The 17,938-nt window shown below is 38.4% G+C and overlaps 1 protein-coding gene across 5 annotated transcripts in view; it reads left to right on the forward strand.

Moving 5' to 3' along the window:
• Window positions 1-17,938, forward strand: part of erbb4b (erb-b2 receptor tyrosine kinase 4b) — a 180,184-nt gene that overhangs the window by 38,082 nt on the left and 124,164 nt on the right. Inside the window, exons 2-4 of one of the 5 annotated variants that reach the window (XM_086051417.1) lie at window positions 1,470-1,544; window positions 1,622-1,710; window positions 14,338-14,398. The exons of 3 other annotated variants lie outside the window; for them this stretch is intronic. The gene's annotated coding sequence lies outside the window, so the exon portion shown is untranslated. The remainder of the gene's footprint in view (window positions 1-1,469; window positions 1,545-1,621; window positions 1,711-14,337; window positions 14,399-17,938) is intronic. One more of the 5 variants, XM_086051416.1, reaches the window with a different exon arrangement.

The raw sequence follows: 17,938 nt of genomic DNA on the forward strand, positions 1-17,938 counted from the left end.
AATTCAGATTAAACTATTATGCTGTACTTGCATTACAACATCCAATTACCACACACTGCAACACTTATCAAGGAAGTGATGACAACAAAGTTACATTCCTAAGCAGTTTTCAGTTTGAAGAGTTCTTCCTAAAGAGCCATTGTAGTGTTCAGGAAGTAATCTCCAGCAGCCAATCCAACCACAATACGGTGGAAGCGTTTGGCCTCCAAGTGGGCACAAACATCTGACGTGCCTCAGCCAAGTCCCCCACATACAGTACTTAGGGGCCATTTACAGACCATGAAGACAAATGGGAAAATTAACTTGTAACTTTCCAAAAATGCAAAGAAACAAACATGCACATTTTGACAACAACAAATGTAGAATAGAATAGAAGAATATTCCAAAATGCTTTGGAATTTTTCCTACACTGCCCTTTTAGGTTTAACCCCCTATACCCATTTCGATTTCTGAAATCATTTTCTTACATGTACAATGCAGGGACAACTGTTTTTAGTTAAATAATAAAAATACTTCAATCCACCTCTCAACACCATGTGACACCTGACATTTGCACACCCTAACCCTAAGCTTTTCGAAAGGTCAAAATGTTTCCTTTCGGCAAGTAGAATAAAACTGTAAGCCCAATTAATTAGCAAGTAGAACAGATCTGGGTAGAGAGAGAGAAATTGGTTCATGACAAAAGGCTAAAAAAATTACATTAAAGAAACACTTGGCTCTCCAAGCGTTTTAAGGAAGCAATCTGTGCTCAAAATAAGGACATAAACTTCTGGGACGGTCTACATAGATCAATTAGTTTGTTTTGCTGCTTTTATTGGTCAGCTGCAAATCTGTAAACGTGTAGTATTAGACTACTCAACACATTTCATCTTCCATATGTTTAGGTTGCTCCTTAATAAGTGAATGACTTCAAACGGGTGTGTCTGCATGTGTAATAGGCATGCATAACTGTATGCATGGTTATAATACATTCCCATGCGGCCAGATGATTCATTTGCGACCTGTCAGCAGGCCAGTACTCACAGGGCATTTGGTTATGGCCTCCTAAATCACAGGGGAGTGCACTGAGTGCCTATAGTGACTTAATTATTGATGCTAACCGCCCATAATGCTGCCAATGCTTAAAGAATTACCTGCATTACACAGATAAACTCCTCAACCTCTGCACCTATGTCACAGTCAAACTCCATAGCCATGATTCTTGTGTATATTTTTCACGTCTAATACATGAATTTGAATTTATGGTATTGCGAATGCCATAGAAAATACGTCAAGTAGTTTCTAGCAATCAACAATCAACAACATTCTTGATTAATTGCTCACATTATTATTATTTTTTTTCAGTATTTGACTTATTGATCACTGCTACGACTTTGTAGATGATAAAAGGTGAGGCCTTGGTTGAGTGCTGTGCTCTGTGGTTGTTTCTTATTTGTGTCTGTCTAACTCTTACTTTCTGTCTTGTCTAGCACCAATCACACACAAGACAGATCTGTCGGCACAATGAGTTTAGGCCACCTCTCTGTACGACACACTGATGAATGGTTAGCTGGCCACCGAGTCAGGCCTGTGACCCTGTCAGTCCCTTGCTAGACTGATTGGATTCCTTTTTTCCCCACAGAGGCAAAGGCAGTGATTACGAACAGATAAACAGAGTGTTTTGCCAGACCAACCTACCGGAATCTTCTATAACAGGAGAGGAGATTGAAGGTGTAAGAAACTGCTCCCTTTGAAAACAATTCAAGGCTGAATTTTTCTACATTGTCACTCATTGCGTGACTTTGACTTATGAGTTGTTGTTCCTTTAGTATTATAGTTACTACTCCTCAAAACTGTCTTGGGGCCCCCCATATTACAGAAAACTATGGTAAAATGTAATCTCGGATGGGGAATGGATCAAAATAAAAATAAATAAATAAATAAATAAAACATATAATGTTTGACAGACATTGTCTGTTTTATATTATTCCCCAGAATAATTTGATTTAGTGTTATTTTTTTATTTTATTTTGTTAAGAATCCATTTTTTTAATTATCGAATAATAGAATGATGACAAAAGATCCTCTCGCTAACACAATTAATACGTATTTAAGTCAGGGAAATAGATCATGTGATGCAAAACCAGCTTTTATTGATCTTAGAGATAAGACTTAAAAAGCCTAATTCTGCTATTCATCATTATAAACAATGTTGGTTTATTGAAATCATCAAAATATTTGTTTTCATGTTCCTTGTCCTTATCCCATCACATGATGGGCCATTGACGCAAATCATAATTTTTCGATCATTGATATACATTTTTTTCCCCTTCATTTTGAATGGAAACGTTAGCATACTTTAATGTTACATGATATCATAGTTAAACGTTTGTGTAGTGGAGTTAAGTAATTAACTTTTACTTCTGCAATTTTGCGCTGTGTGAAATTTATTCATTGACCAGTTAAGGTCTTTATCTTTGCTAATTGACCAACAAATTGCAATTCTCTGTTTCAATTTTCAAATCTTTCCTCATGTCATTCAGGTTCACAGTACAAACATGGTTAATTCTGCACGTACGTTTTAATGGAACTGTCGGTGTCATGTCCGCTTGACATGTCTAAACGTTTCATTTATGCTGCTCTGCTATTTTGAGATTTGTGATATCATTTGTGGACATGCCAGATGTGGTGTCAGTTTCTTCTGGAATAACTCTGCACATCAGCTGTGCATGATGATGTTGTGGAGGTAGGTTAATGATGAAGAGGAATATGTTGTGCGGTGCTGAGGCGAAGACAAGGCCCGTTAACTTGGCCCTCTGACGAGTCCCAATGACAAGAGGCTTCACGGGCTATAAACCCAGAGGGATGAGGGCCAGTTGAAAATGGCCAGCAGTCTCAATTTTCTGCCAGACTGCCTCTCACCTTCCCTCATTTTTTTTTTTCCCTTGTCGTTATAGGCGCACGTGTTCTTCTCTTATGTGGACCAGCTCCTTCATCACTAATTATCTCGACCTCCCCTGTAATTCAGATGTTCTGTTTGGCACATTTTTTCAAGGCTTGCTCTCTCTTTCGCTTCACTGCCTCGCTACCATATGACGCTGATCCTGCGTATTTTCAAACTGTACCCTTAAGGGTTGTATAATTGTTTGTGGAGTGTGCATTACGAGTTGAAGCTAAGTGTTGCATGGTAGCAAATGTATGTGCTAACAAACAAGTGCGACCGTCTTCTTACTGCAGAGCCTGGCTTAGCCAACCAAGCAGAATGGAAAATTCATTATGGCTGCTGCTTGCATATCAGGTTGTAATTATCACTGCTGGCTTAGTCATTCTTTAATTGCCTCGTGTAATTAGTTCAAATTTGGAACTGAATGATGTCAGCCCGCTGAAGCAATTTGCTCCAAGGACATATGACATACAGAAACACAAGCGTCGCATGTGTTTATATTTTGGATGTAATAATGTATGGTATATTGCCAGGTTATTCTATGCAAATTATGACCTCAGTTTGTATGTCGCTGATACTTTTTTTTTTTTTAACAAATTATCGTATTAATCTATATTAATATAGGCATGTGCTTTCTGGTCATAATGGAGTTTATGCTCCAAGAGGAACAGCTAAACTGTAACAAGCTATCATGATTATATTGGTAAACAAATCCCTGTCTATTCTTTATAAAGGCAGAAAATACAGCTTTGTATTTAATCACATTCATTTTAATTTGTTCATTTTTGGGCTGACCCGTTCAACATACTGATGTTCACTCGTAAGAATTCTCAATGTTACATGATCTCTTCAGGAAACCTTGATCTCATCTGAAATTCTACAGATGAAGCCCTTTACTCCTTTCTGTTGCCACCTCTGTCTATAACCTTTATTTTCTGATCAATTTTAGTGCCTACACTAAGGAGTGCCAGAGTGCCAGAGTGGTAAGAGAGCTGTCAGTGTAGTTGAGTGCGCCTGTAGAGAGAGTGGTAGGAGGATATTTAATAAGGCCTGACTGACCTGAGAGTGTCTTGCTACTTCCTACGTAGTGCACTCTGTTCTTTGCTCAGGCGTGAAAACAGTAAGCGAACTTGGATTTGGACTTAATCAACCAGTCCAAGGTGCCTTTTTGGTTTCAGTTGAACTTTATAAACTGTTAATTTCAATACATTGTTGTTCATTGTAATTCTTGTTTATTCCATTGGACATTTTTCTATGAAAAACAAAACAAAACCATTTTTTAAAACTAATTGTGAGAAAAAATGACCTGGAAAAGTGACAAAGCAATTACAATGGGGTCAATGCCAACCAGGGTGAGATGGTGGACATTGCTCACTTTATGTGCACATTTTGTTTTATCATCCAATCTGTTGAGGACAGCGTCAAGTCAGCTGAGTGTGGTCATTTAAACAAACTGTTGTCAATCATCAAAGCTGATAATGCAAAACAAACTGTCATGTCATCTTCCAAACCGCTTATCCTATATAGGGTCGCGGGGAGTTGCAGGAGCCTATCCCAGCCGTCAATGGGCGAAGGCAGACTACACCCCGAACTGGTCGCCAGCCAGTCGCAGGGCGCACACATAGACACTGTCACTGAGCGGGAATCGATCCCACGCTGCCCGCACACAACTCAGGCGTGTGTACCACTACACTATCAGCGGACTGCAAAACAAACTGCACAATTGAATACTATATTGTCACTTTCAGGTGCAAATTTGACCATCTCCAAATACGCCACTACTTTACAGGAAATCCCCAAAACAAAAACAAACACAGCATCGTATAAGTCGGTATACCTTATATTGTTATCACATAGCTTTGTACATCAATACAACACGACCTGAAAATCATAAATAAATTAATACATTAAATTCCTAATTTATTATTCAAAAAATTGCTAATTTTTCACACTGTCATCGATTAAAGTCCATCATCATCAAGTCAAGGCTCACATCGATCCCCACAACCAGACAAAAAGCCTTTAATGACAGCCCTTTAACAACTGGTTACCTCATTTTCCCAACCTTTCTCTCAAATGTCCATGTGCCATGAATGTTGCAAAAAAATAAATGATGAGCTCACTAAACACTTTAATTGGCGTAAATTAATCTGCAGGAAGGTACCTTCGTGGCTGACTATATCCTTTTGCACCAATGCATTAGAGCAATCCATTTTTTAAGAAAACAGGCCTACTCCAACATAGCTAACTTAGCTATTTTCACTTGTTCACACGTCTAAAAAAATCATCCAGACTTTTCGTCTTCATGCAACATAATGCTCCACAGCTCGCATCGAGTGAGAGAAAAAAAACGGAGGTTGACACACTATAGTTGAGCAGTCAAGAGATTTGATGGATACAGTATGTTCTCAAGTTATTTTTAACATTTTAATGGGTTGAGTCAATAATGCCTAAATATAATAGGCAATCAGGGGACAGACCAGTAGGATCAATGTGTGGGGAAAAAACATACATATTATTATATATATTATTATATTGGACAAAGAAGGTTTCTGCCCGAGAGTAATGACATGATGAGAAAGCCATCGTGTTTGTCAATTTTGAAAGTTCTACCACACTATGAATTGGGTGAAGTCATTTCACTGGAAAGCTACATACTATTTTCTTTTCCATTCCTTTCTTACACTCGGCTTGGTCACAGAAAAAAAAAAAAAAAAAAGTTAAATAAACTTTATTTCCAATTCAATTTCAATGGAGAAAAAAAAAAAGTTGTATGTGATCCACAAAGTCACAGACACAGGTTGAAAGTAATGATCACATAAAGACCGATGGTGTATTGATGGGATCAGATGATCCAGGTGTGGAATCACCATCTCAAGGAGACGTCGGCATGAAGAAAAGGATATAAACCAGAGAGCAATCAAAGAATAACACACGGCACCCAACTTGTTCCAAAGAACAAGACCAAGGGAGTGCTATGCATGCCTGCAAAACAGCACTGTAGCTTTTCAATTTTGGAGTCATGCTCACAACTGATCAAGCCTATGTTCTGTTTTATTATTTCATTAGTGCGACTCAGATGATTAGTTTGCGATCCCGCTCACCCTTTGTGACCCCCCCCCCCCAACTCATTGTTTTATTACATTCATAGACGGCACTCTTTTTTTTGTGCCAATGCCTTCACAATGCATGTGTATATGAATGTGTCACTCAGGTCTCTGCGCCTGGACAAGGGGGAGTCTCATTGTTAAGTCCAGTGGTGATGTCAGCCTCATTAAGATTGATGAGGAGCGCCCAATGTCATGGCTGGGTTAGCATCCCATTGGCAAGCCAGGAACAGAGCTACCTTGCTGCTGATCTTCTAGCTCTGCAATGCACCATGTAATTATCTTGTTGAACGTCAAACGAACAGGCTAATTTATTCACCTGAGTTATTTATGAGAGAATGGTGGGGGTGTCGGAAATGATGTTCCCCATTTGCCCTTTTCAATAAGTGCTCCAAACTGTTTTAGGTTCACAGAATAGATTTTTAAAATTAGTATTATCAATTGTTATTAACTCATTCGCTGCCATTAACTAATTTACTGGTCTTTTCACAATCCAGCCATTCAATCCCAGGAATTTATTTATATTTTTTTCAAAGATTTCCAGACATTAGTGTAAAAGAGGGTCTGAAAATGTCAGGCAGTGAATATATTCATGTTGATTGTTCATCTGTACAATAGATGCATAGACAGCCTAAAGTGTAGGTTTGGATTCTCTTTTCACCTGTACATGCACCTTACTCCAAAATCTGTCTTAAAATCCATTTGTAAAGCCTCAATAAGCTTTACACGGCTCATGACGGATTGGCTCAAACATAAATTCACAACTTCAATGATTCAAGGAGACATTCTTTTACTTAGTGCCAATGCAATGTGCAGTGAATTCCTAACAGAGAATCAGGAGGAGACTTCCAGTGAGCGGAGGACATGAGTGCAGAATTTTCATACATCTGCACCAAGGGTCACCAAAGTGGTGATAGGTAGCCTCCTAGCGTCACATGACTAGCCCGCAGGCCTCTTCTAAAAATAGCACACCAGTGATGGTACATTGTAATTTTCTTGGAATGTTGTCAGTTTCACAATAGAATAGTAAATGACAGGCTGGTAAAGGGTATCAGATATTGTAGTCTCAAAGCGTTTTTTACATGTCAGTGTATGAGTAGAGACATACGGTATTGCCGCTGATTCTGATATCGGTATCATTGCATTAATAATTTAATTGACACAGTCAAGAGGTATTATTTAACAATGGTTATTAAGAATGTGAGTAGCAAGTAGTCTCATACTGCACATGTCAGAATTCATTTTAATTCTGTGAGCAGTAATAAGTGGGGACAACATTCCGACAGCAGCCATATATGCCATGACACTGCCTCCACATGATGTGGTATGATTTGGATGAAGACCTGTACTTTTTCTTTTCCTCACTTTTCCTCACTTTTCACGTTTCCCAATATTTCACTCACGTAAACTTGGCTGTAATTACTTCTTTACCTTACCACTGCTGTGTCATGAAGTTATATATTTAGCAAAATAAGTGATGTTTACTGAAGTTGTCTCTGGTTTTTGATGCAGTGTGTACAAACTGTGAACTTCATTTTGAAATAAAAAAAATTATTAGAACTATTTAAGTAAAACTGAATTGATGCCATCCTTGATTAAATCAGACAGCCAGATGGGAGGTTAACGAGAGCTTGTCCCAGCTGCAATGTTATGTTTTCATGGCAAATTACCAAAATAATTACAGAGGTGACTATTTGAAGGGCAAATGATTGTATTGGCAGTGTCCAACAAAGTATTTATTTTTGCCTGTGCAGCAAAACCAATAACCTCTTCATTAAATGATCAACAACATACAAAATAATGAGACCTATCCATGACATGACTACTACACTGTAAACCTGCTATAACAGTGAGTAGAGTGGTGTCGTCTTTATTTATTTTGTGCCTTGTTGTAAGCCAGAAAAGATAAACCGAGTGAAATGGGGGGGAAATCAGATCATCAATCGATGCCCTTACAGACTTTCAGTTTATTGAATGGTAAAAACAGTTAAACACGCAAAATACAAAATGAGCGTGTTTGTGTTGACTTCCTCTTTAAGGACACTCATGCAACATTTTAACTATTGCTGTTTTTACTCGGCTTGTCCCAATGTACAGTAATTGCAGTTTATTAAAAAAAATTTTTTTTAAATGCCGTATTTTAAATTGTTTTTTTAAAATACAGTCCTATTTTCATGATTAAAAACACAATATTTGTGTTGGTTTTTAGGATGCTTTTACGGAATATTGGCATTCAACACAAGTAAATTGAGTGAGCACGGTGATGGAACACATTAAACTCGTAAGTCAAGGCACCACTGTACCACCTTGCAATTCTGACCGATTCTCCGTGGGAGTGTGACCTAGTATGAGAGAAAGCTTCAAAGGGAATTCTTTAACACAGTTCATGGCCTTCAGCTGTTTATCTGCTCGACAGAGGTGGGAGGAAAATAATCATACGGCTAGCATGACGTCTCCAAATCTCCTTTACGGTCCAAGTGAGTGGCTGTCCACTTTTGCTTATCTTCACTGTATTTTTTTCAGTTGGATAACAAGACAACAATATTGCATTGTATAGTACTTTTTTTGAGACAATATAATTTCTTAACATGGAAGTAATATACCAATTTGGACATATCAAACATTTTGTCATTATAATTCAGGCTATGTGATGAATGGGGGAAACATCAATGATTAAAAACGTGTGTCAGGAGAAATCATATTCTATGATAACTGATTCATGTTTACCAGGTTAAAACTAATTTGATTCCTTATGCAATATTTTACAATGACTCAGAATTTCTAATGGTCTACCTTTTCAAGGGTATTTAGCACAAATAACAACATTACGTGTTTGTGCATCTTCACATTTATTTGTCATGTGCATTTCGGCATGTTTTAGAAGAGACGTTATATGCAGACAAGACCCAGCTAGCTCACAATTCATTAGTGGGAACCTTCCAATTAACAGTTGTCATGATTTTTTATTTTATTTTTTTTTTGACACTCATGATTTCATCGACGCGTCTCTGCTTACGTGATACTACGGGAAAAATACCTAAACTGACATTTGATTCTCATCATATTCATTCACAGTCCTGATGCTGCACTCGTACTGTACCTCTGGAAAGGTCATGAAAATGACCTCTTGCTTCTTTCTGTCTCAATTATTATTGTTTGCTTCTGATTAGTTTATTTCATTGTTGTTTTCATTTTATATTTCAGGTTATTTTTGTATCCAAACTGTGATGAAAACATTAAGAGCACTCATCTGAATTAATTTGCCATATTCCTGTTTGGCAACAGTACCCGGTGTGAATCTGGTTATTTGGCTCCCAGGTGCCCTCATTCCATCTCAGTGGCTCATTTGAGACACCTGCTTATTTAGACTTTGTGTACTTTACTATAACTCTGTTTTGTTTTCCATGAACGTTACTGACTATGTTGATTGGAGGTCCTCCATCCGTCCATGTCAGAATCAGGCATCAAAGTGTTTCTGTGAGAGAAAAATAAAGAATCAGAGACACCGCCTTAACATACTCATAACCTGTGCGCCGGCATAGTAAGTACCGTATGCAGCGCTCAATGACAAACCATTATCTTTATATCAGCTTGTAACAAAGCAATTCAATTGACAATTAAAATAAACAATTCAATGTGCAATGGCTACTTTTGCCACCAGATTTCAACTTGCACACAGCATAATGGTTCACTGGAAATGTACCTTTGTTGTCATTTATATATGCAAAACGTAACATTCGCAATAACAGATTGACGCTTCTGTTCATCCATTCATTCATTCTCCAACTTGTTGTGTGTAGTTGCTCTTCTGCAATACAAAGTAAAAGGTGCAATGTGGTCTGAAGCAGAAGTCATTTTTTTGAAGAGCAGTTCTGGCACTGAAAGGAGATGCATTCTTGGTTTTGGCGTTTGGCATTTCATTGATTGTTTGCCAACACACTTTTTAGACATGCATGTCAACACTGAAAATCCAATTATATCAAAAAGTCTATATACATTGGAGAAGTGGTGCTAATCTTTTTTTAATTTTTTTTATTTTAATAGTTTTATGTCCTCCTAGCCTGCCTCTTTGCCAAATAATTACACCCCATCCCAACCCCTTTTATTCAGGCAACCCAAGGCTTAAAATTCCAACAATGCTTGCAAAAGACGTCTTGCACCTGAACTTTGCACCTGAAGTAAAAAATATGTGTGCGTGCGTGTTCGTGTAGATGCAGGTTATACTTGCGTTCCTTCGGCACCCTCCGATCAATAGGTGATGGACAGGGCAGTTATCGATCACTACAGTGCATAGGGGCTAATATATGCCACTGATCCGTCGAACCCCACGCAACTGAGGCACCGGGGCGTGAAATTCAAATTATTATTACAGCTGGGCAATTCCATTATCTGGGGAAAGGATATGTCGTTGTGGCACATATTGGCTGTCTTCCTTTAGGAAAGGGAGATGGGAGGAGAAGAGGAAATGTGGGGGGCAAGGCTGTGACCATGGATAGTGGGGGGAAATATTAGCCCACTTTATCATTGTTGCCTCACTTTCCTACCCTTACGGAATCCTCCTGTCCCCGCATGTAATTGACAGACCTAAAAGAGCTGCACTTCTACTTTTGGGTTGGCAACTGGGTGAGGTGAACCGATGTTCTTTACTCCCCAAGCACATATTTAAAACTTGCAATTATTACTTCCACCATGTTCTCTTTTTTACATGACTAATTTGCATTGAACATTGTGCAGGGCATAAACTCAAGAAGAGCACATATTTCTGTGAACATCCCATCCCAATAATATTTTATGTACCTATAATGTTTTTTAATATTTTTAAATTCACATCCCCCTCCCCACTATCAGTAAAAATTTCAGGAATCCTTATGACACAATTCTAGCAGATGCAGGGCATGATTTACAATGTGTGCACTAATCCTGTGCTGTAAGTGCCGTATATGATTTAAATCACCCAAAATTGTAGGTTTGCAAAATGACAACATTTTTTCACACATAAAATATGAAAATCAGCACAATCTACATTTTCAGTAATATTTTGCCTCCATCATGAGGCCTATTGAATTTATTGAATCCTATTCAACCTTCGTCCCCCTTATAATCTAGCCAGAGTAATTAACTTTGTGCACTTAATGCCATTAAGTCACAAGTGATCAATATATACTAGGAATTGTTTTGAATGTTCATTCAAAGGGGATCCACAAATGTGTTTTTAAACTCCCTACCAAAGTGCTCAAAGGGCTACTTTTGCAATATTAATGCAAGTCACATTCAACCTACTATATTTAACATGATTATGATTTTTCTTAATGGTTTGCTGAGTCTAGTCACTTTGTACATACAAAATATACAAATAATACAATACAAGTAATACATACAAATACATGAACTCAAACCCTGTACAATTTCCAAATATGTTTTGTTGCCGGCTCACCTCTGGCCTGAATTAGAAGACATACATGACATACATGTACACTAATTTATGTAAGAACTTTCCATCACACCCCATCTTTGTATGTAAATTTCAGTGCCATGTTCTTCAGGGGAGGGTGAATCGAGTGACTGAGCCCATTAAAGAGCTCAGCCTCTGCTCATTCAACCAGGGTTAATATGCATAGCCTTTCTTGCTTGAAGTGGCACCTGGGGAGAGCTAACTGGCTGTGAGAGAACTACAATTTATTGTTGAGCCCATACAGAGCCCAGGACATCTTGTGATATTATTGCTTCTGTCAGCGAGAGACCATAGGAGGTATTCTTAATGTTCTATATCCAATTTATATATCTAACTGTGACCCATATCTGATGTTAACTGCTTACATTTAGTGAACCAAACGGAAGCACAAGAACGTAAATGACAGCGTTAGCCAATAAAAACATGGAAGTACTGTAAACAAACATTAACTCATTAAATGCCAGCCATTCGTAGCGCAGCTAAGACCGAGTGCCAGCCATTTTTGAGGATTTTGACCCATCTTTGAAGTCCCACAGAATATTGTGTTTTATGGTTATATAGACATGGGACCTACCAGAAGAAATATAAGACTCTATTGTCTATTCTTTCACCAGAAAAAAAGTTTATTTCTAGCATTTGTCATTCTTTAGTAATCTGCAGTAGAACATGGGCAAGTTTCATTGAAAATCCTCTTTCTGGGGAAAAAAAAAAAAAGGAGAAATCGAGGGTTTTGTGAAAAGACTTATTTCTTTGACACCAACATTTTTGCTTTTATGACACCACATATACGTAAATAAAAAATAAACAATTCTAAGAAAAGCAATTTTGATGGCAAAAGCAATGTATGTTCAAGTATCTATTTACAATTTGCCAAAAATGTATGAACGTTGTGCTATATACAGGCGCGTGCGGGGGTGTGCGTGTGTGTGACTTTTTGTTAACTTGGATCCCTATAAGCATATTTTTTGGGGGGTTATGGGAGGTTGGAAGCCCACGAAAGGATACACACTAGGGATGTTCCAATCAGGTTTTATGACACCGATACCGTTACCGATCATATGGAATACCTGTATATTTTTCCATTTATGGTGACTCCTAATATGCAATATTATCTGAAAAAAACCCAGCCATACTATTTACAAAAATCTATATATATTTTCAAAAGCATGAAGAAATACAAAACCGTTGCTGGCACAATACAACATCACAAAGATAATTGAAAAAACAGCTTTTAGTAACACAGTTTTTAACAGATCAAAATAATCAGCAGTCTCAAAATACTTAATTATGCATAAAGTAAAATAAATAACATGCCACTTAAACGCTGCATGGTTCAGAATATAATCAAAGTAGAAAATAGTCACATGCAGGGTTCACTCAAATAAACTATTCAATGAGTTCTTAAATTGAAACGACTCAGGATCTTGGTTTCTTGTCTTGTGCATTTGTCAACGAGAAAAAAGTAAGGCATCATGCATAAGATGCAGCATGCGTGCCATACAGCCCAAACCCGGTCGCCCATTTATTATCGGTCATAGCTTTTCGCATGTTCTGCGCATTATAGCTCAATACCATGTGTATTTGGTCCGATGGAATACATATGCCTCGTTCGAACGTTCGAATACGCCAATCACGAAAATCGGCCGATTATTATCGGTGCCCGATCGATCGGAGCATCTCTAATACACACCATATTGTTCAACACCTCAATACATGGTGAGAGTTGTTTTTGCACAAACCCAGTGATAAAAGTCACTGCCAAAAAGACCTTACCTCTGGTTTGGCCCAGTCAATCCAAAGGGGGAAATAAACACTCCTCAAAGAATTGTCTAACACTTTGGATCAACGGTGCTGCCCCGTCCCAATTTGATGTGAAACATTTTCCAATAAGTGCCCAAAGAAGTGTTTTGGAAATTAAATTCTCTAAGTGATATATGGATGAACCTTAATGACATCATTTTTTTTTTTTATTAGGTGATAATCCAAACCCTGCTTCATGCAATTGTGAATTGTACGTTGTACTGTGCAATACATTATGAATTCATCTTTTGTGGAGAGCACATATACACTATGGTGGGTGATAAGTAACATATTCTCTCCAGAGATGTGTTTAAACTGCAACTATTAATAATGACCTGCAACATGCACATTTATTTGCATGAGAGGATAAATGTTGCTAGGTTGCCAAAAACTCTGGATCAGTCATTTTTAGGTATTTTCCCCTGGCGGTGTAAATAGGTTTGATTTTGGTCCCTCTCTTGTGGTTTTCCTTTCTTTAACTGCTGACTTCAGAAATGCGTGTTAAAGCAGAACCTTCTTTTTTTTTTTTTTTTTTTTTTTAAACCTGGTTGATTGATTCCCCTGTCTCACGGCCGTGAATGGGTTAAATATCAGTGGGACCTCTGTAACAGAGAGATTGGATTTAGCTCCTGCTGCCAAACTAAATGGGCAACCGGTCGGTCTGGGAAAAAAAAGATGAAAAGTAAAGCCAAATTGTGGGAAGGTAAGCAAGGAGTGAGAAAACACAACCAAAAAAAAAGCATGTATTACCCCTATGCCTTCCAAGTGTGTCATGTTATTTTCTTGTTTGCTTTGGAAGAAAACGTTGACTTACTTAAAACCGAGAATGCTTTGCTTACTGTTAGAATCAAGAAGTGTTCTTGATTTATGTTTAAATAAGATAATATGAACATGATATAATGCATCAATATGCATATTCCTAAGGTTGTGCAATTCTAAATATTTCTATATCATAAGTTGTAATAGTGTATTCATCATGCTGAGTGGTCAAGATGAAGATTTTAAAAACACATTTCTCTATATGTCTAACTGTATGTATCTTTCTTGTATTGCAGGTAACGTGATGATCTGCCCATCCATCTTCATATGTGTAGACTCAGATACCAACAGTGATAAGTAAAACTTCTTAATTTGGGGGTGTATTGTAAAATGTACAAAGAACAGACATTTTTGCAAACCCGGATGAACATAGATGACATGTCAGCACTAACATTGATTTGTGAGCATTTTGTCAGTCAGATGCAATAATCTCACTTTACCAAAAACTCCTATCATGCATCATCTTTAAGCAGGGTTATGTGCATCATTGTTCCTGGTAGCACAGTGTAGCAGCGGAACATTCCAACATTTTAAATGCTGAACTTGGATTATGTGTCTCTTTCTAGAGAAAAAAAAAAAGGTTGATATAATGTTCAAGCATTTTCAAATGGTCCAAGCAATCTCTCAATGACAACCAACCAGAGTCATTTATTTGCACTTTAAGAAAAAGCCATTTTGATCTCTTCTACCAACAGTCGGGATCATGTGCAAATCCATTCTTGTTCTGTGGGTGGTGTGAGCAAATATTGAATTAGGCCACTTCATTTGAACAAGAACACATTTTCTCTATATGGCACTGCCACAGACAGCTGACAATTAACTGTCAGAGTTGGGGGGGGGGGGGGGGGGGCATGTTGTCTTGTGTAAGTGGTCAAATCTGCTGAATGGTTGACATGACCTTCAGGTTTATACAATATACAATATGTGTGTTTTTTGATCTTCCCATTTACATTCATGCACAGGTTGCACCGTTGCTGTGTTAGTACAATGCCTTCCCAACCTTTAAGAAAATAGTCCATCTACTGGGAATACAGCAAGAATGTGTTATAGCAGTATGACAGGTAGATGCATGTTCAGTAAATAGACTAGGGCCGCAGACATGTGGGGTGATAAGGTTGAACAAATCTCAGACTGAGCAGTGTTGGCGGCTGTCACAGTCATTACATGAAAGAGACAAGGGGGAAAGCAGGCCCCAGAGAGTGGTAAACCTTTGCCAAGGCTTAAACAATCACCTTTGAAATTAATGAGTGGACTGTTACGACAAGGGTTTGCTGGAGGAGCTAGGACCCAAGTGCAAGGGAGAAAGGCACCAATGTAGGATGTTCTCAAACAAAATGAATCTATTCCCCCAAAACGAAAAGGCAAACAAGACCCTTGGGATAAAAACTATTAACCATCATAAGTCTAAAAACAAGATACAAGGTAACAAACCCAAACTGGGAATGGGGTCAACAACAACTGGACACAAGACCAGACAGAATCAGAAGCAACAAAGAGCGAACTGACAAGGACTGAACGAAACCAAGGCACTAAATACAAGCCAAGTGGCGCGGCAACGAGGAACACCGGGACAAGACATGAGTGGCCGTGGGAGTTGATTGGTAGACACAAGGGAGCAGGTTGACGAGAACAGGTGGAAACAAAAACAACTAGTAAGACAGGACAGGACACAAACCACAAGAAAGCAAGACATAAACATAATCTGTTCGCGTGTGCGTCCATCTGACATTGACCAATCAGATGCAATCTTAAATGCGGATCGCCATCCAATACAACAGTATCTAAGGGCACATCCATCCGTCCAATCTCTGAACCGCTTATCTTCACTATTCACCGGAACTGGGTAAAAGAAAAAAAAAGTTGACGTTTCATGTTGGGCTCTCTCATGACAGGTGCTGGATGTTAATGTAAAGTCAGAAACAGTATTGAGTACTCTTTTGGAAATGTTACCCGCCTGCCAGCTCATTTAAAAACAATGAGCTGTCTGGTTCACCCATGGGCTCCATTGACATTACACAGACATATTACAGGTTTTTGTTTTCTGTCTGAATTACATTTCTCTGGTTACTCTCTAGATAAATTGTGATTACATAATAAAATAAACATGGGCTACAGTGACTAGTTAAGTCTTTCCCCTTTCAAGGGGAAGTCAACCCAAACATATTTTTTTAAGAATATGTTCTTTGCAGGCCCACTAGTTCTATGTTTGGCTTGACTTCCCCTTTTAGTAACAGATTAGTGCACATAGCCTGAAAATGTAAGTTTTATTTTCTCCAAATGTTGAGAATTGTTATTTTTGCTAAATGTAGTATTTTCAAGGCATTTTAGATGTACTATCTACAAAAAGTGTATGGGGTGTGTTGGCGCATGTTGTGAGCGTGCATATTTGGAGACACAAAATGGAGACATTATCACCTTTAGCCACTACTGCATTACATCTTTTCGAGACACACCGCACCGACTTGATGAAGTCCGTATCAATTTTTGTCTCTGTCTTTAGCAGGGTGTGTGTGTGCGCTGACATCTTTATGAAGTGCAGTGGTGGGAAAGTGGGAATTGCGCCACACACACATGTACACACACAACTTCCATTATGTTGTTTACTGTTGGCATGGTTATCTGGCACTTAGCCAGCAGACCTTGCAATCTAGTTTGTCTGGCTGTGTGCGCCTACTCTGTGTGCACATCTGCGTGCACACCCATACATGCACTTGTCCCTCCCGTTAAATAGACAGCTCCGGCCAAAGCAGTTAGGATGAAGATCTAATTGTTTTACATCCTGGAGGTAAAACAGAAAAACCCGGAGTGATGGAGAAATAAAGAATATGACAAAGCAAACGCAATCAAAGCAAGTCAATTTGCTTTGCTCTTCATACTCATCTGAAATTTAAAATACACTGCAGTCAATGTTTAAACTCATTAGTGGAAATCACAACATAGCCGTGGCCTCGATGTGTGCATTTGGGCGTGCGTTGACTAAATTCACCTCTTAATCTGCTGAACACAGGGAGAATTTTATAGTGAGTGACTTAATGTTGACATTAAGCGGGAGCAAGACGCTGAGTTTTAGTTGAAGTGGCAACACAGAGTGTGCGCAAACAAATAAACATATGTTTACAACCTCACTGAGGTTTTAACTCTGTTCCCTCACACACACTTAAAGCGGAAGTCAACCCAAACATATATTTTTTAAGAATATCTTCTATGCAGGCCAACTAGTTGAAACACAGCATTCTGATTAATATTGTGTTTGTGGAATATGAGTTGAACAACAAAATCCACCTGTTTTTAGCCAACTCTGGGGGCAGCCATTTTGTCAGTTCTGTCGACTGAAAATTACCTCAATGACCAATCATGGCTCAGCTTCAGAAAACAAGTGAGACGTGATTGGTCTTTATCTGAGCCCTGAAGGTCTGTGATGTCATTTTCAGTGGACAGAAGTGACAAAATGGCCGCCTCCTGAGATGGCTAAAACTGAGTGGATTTTTCTGCTTAACTCATATTTCATATTAATCATATTGCCTTGTTTCAACTAGTGGGCCTGCATAGAACATGTTCTTGAAAAAAAATGTTTGGGTTGACTTCGTCTTTAAATGCTGTTGTCTTGTATTTGCCCCTGCTGAGACTTGACTGATAATAACGCTCTTCACCTGCTACCTACCTCACCATCTGCCCATTGACACTACTTTTAGATTTTAAAAAATATGACTGATCATCAAAGTAACAACCAAAACACACACACACACACACATATATAACACAAACCTGACCCAGTACAATGTGTGATTGCAGAATCTCACTCGAATCTTGGGCTGACCCCACCTGAATAGAGACATT

This window comes from Filicampus tigris, chromosome 14 (genome assembly GCF_054856515.1).
Source record: "Filicampus tigris isolate MCC_2025a chromosome 14, RoL_Ftig_1.0, whole genome shotgun sequence".
NCBI lineage: Eukaryota > Metazoa > Chordata > Actinopteri > Syngnathiformes > Syngnathidae > Filicampus > Filicampus tigris.